The 1,664-nt window shown below is 45.3% G+C and overlaps 1 pseudogene; it reads right to left on the bottom strand.

The window, feature by feature from the left end:
- Positions 1 to 306: 306 nt before the first annotated feature.
- LOC113887165 lies at positions 307 to 1,412 on the bottom strand (annotated as a pseudogene).
- Between the last annotated feature and the right edge of the window lie 252 nt (positions 1,413 to 1,664).

Here is a 1,664-nt window from a genome sequence, read left to right as displayed (position 1 = left end):
CCTGTGCAATGTAACCCACAAGTCTCCTGCCCATGGGATTCTCCAGGAAAGAATGCTGGAGTGGGTAGCCATGCCCTCCTCCGGGGGATCTTCCTGACCCAGGGATGGAACCTGCATCTCTTACATCTCCTGCGTTGGCAGGCCAGTTCTTTACCACCAGCGCAAACTGGAAAGCAACTATACACCGATTAGAAAAAATCGTTAGTGCTGAGCTTGAAAAATGTTGGGGAATATCTACCCAAATGGTGACTGTGATTTTCTTTTTTTTTTTTTTCCACTTGGTATTATCTTTAATTAAGTACAAAGACTTTTCCAATCACATCACATAGAGATCATTATATCCACTGCTCTGTTTGGCTGCCAATCTCTTATCTCTCTCCTCAGCAATGGTAAGGCAAATACCTTTCCACGGGGAAGAGAGATCCACGGTTTGTTGCCTTTGCCAATAACGAAAATGTTTGAGAGCCATGTGGCAAAGCTGTTGCCGTTCACGTCTTTCACATGAACTAAATCAAAAGAACCTGGATGTCTCTCCTGGTTTGTAATCACACCAATTCTTCCCAGGTTATCACCTCCAGTCACCATGCACAGGTTACCAGTGTCAAATTTGATGAAATCAGTAATCTTGCCAGTCTCCAAGTCAGTCTGAATGGTGTCATTCACCTTGATGAGGGGATCAGGGTAATGGATGGTACGAGCGTCATGGGTTACCAGATGAGGGATTCCTTTTGTCCCCACAAATATCTTTCTTACTTTGCACAGTTTATACTTGGCCTCCTCAGGTGTAATACAATGAACAGCAAAGCGACCCTTGGTGTCATAGATCAAAAGAAAATTCTCTCCAGTCTTATCAGTGCTGATGACATCCATAAAACCAGCTGCTGCTGCTGCTAAGTCGCTTCAGTCGTGTCAGACTCTGCGTGACCCCATAGACCGCAGCCCACCAGGCTCCCCCGTCCCTGGGATTCTCCAGGCAAGAACACTGGAGTGGGTTGCCATTTCCTTCTCCAATGCATGAGAGTGAAAAGTGAAAGTGAAGTCGCTCAGTCGTGTCTGACTCTTCGCGACCCCATGGACTACAGCCTACCAGGCTCCTCCATCTATGGGATTCTCCAGGCAAGAGTACTGGAGTGGGGTGCCATTGCCTTCTTGGATAAAACCAGCAGGGTAGGTTATATCTGTGCGGACTTTGCCATCAATCTTAATGAAACGGTGCATGCAAATCTTCTTTACTTCATCTCCTGTTAGGGCATACTAAGTCTATTCCTTAGGAAGATAATTAGGGGGAGACATTCCCTTAGCTTGTGGGGGCCAGTAGATGGACGAGGGGCAAACACACCAGTCAGTTTATCCAGCATCCAATGTTTTGGAGCTGAAACATGTTTCAGGTGCTTCTTGGGACCCCAAGCCATGGCTGCGCTAGGCATGAAAAGAGGTGACTGTGATTTTCTAAGGGTTGGTTTGAAGCCTTTTATTATCGTCACTCCTAGTTTTTGACAATAAAACTTCTGCATGTGGGAAAGGATAAGACATCTATCTTCTTTTTTCAAAGTGATATTAAGTTATGAAGGTACACCTAAACTGAGGAGCAACTAGAACACACACCCATTGGATGAATCAGAAAACTGATAGCGGATTAAATGAAATACTCCTAGTGACTCTGA

This window comes from Bos indicus x Bos taurus, chromosome X (assembly GCF_003369695.1).
Source record: "Bos indicus x Bos taurus breed Angus x Brahman F1 hybrid chromosome X, Bos_hybrid_MaternalHap_v2.0, whole genome shotgun sequence".
In the NCBI taxonomy this organism is placed as follows: domain Eukaryota; kingdom Metazoa; phylum Chordata; class Mammalia; order Artiodactyla; family Bovidae; genus Bos; species Bos indicus x Bos taurus.
Note: the sequence above shows the minus strand (reverse complement) of the source record. Positions and strands in the feature narration are given on the sequence as shown.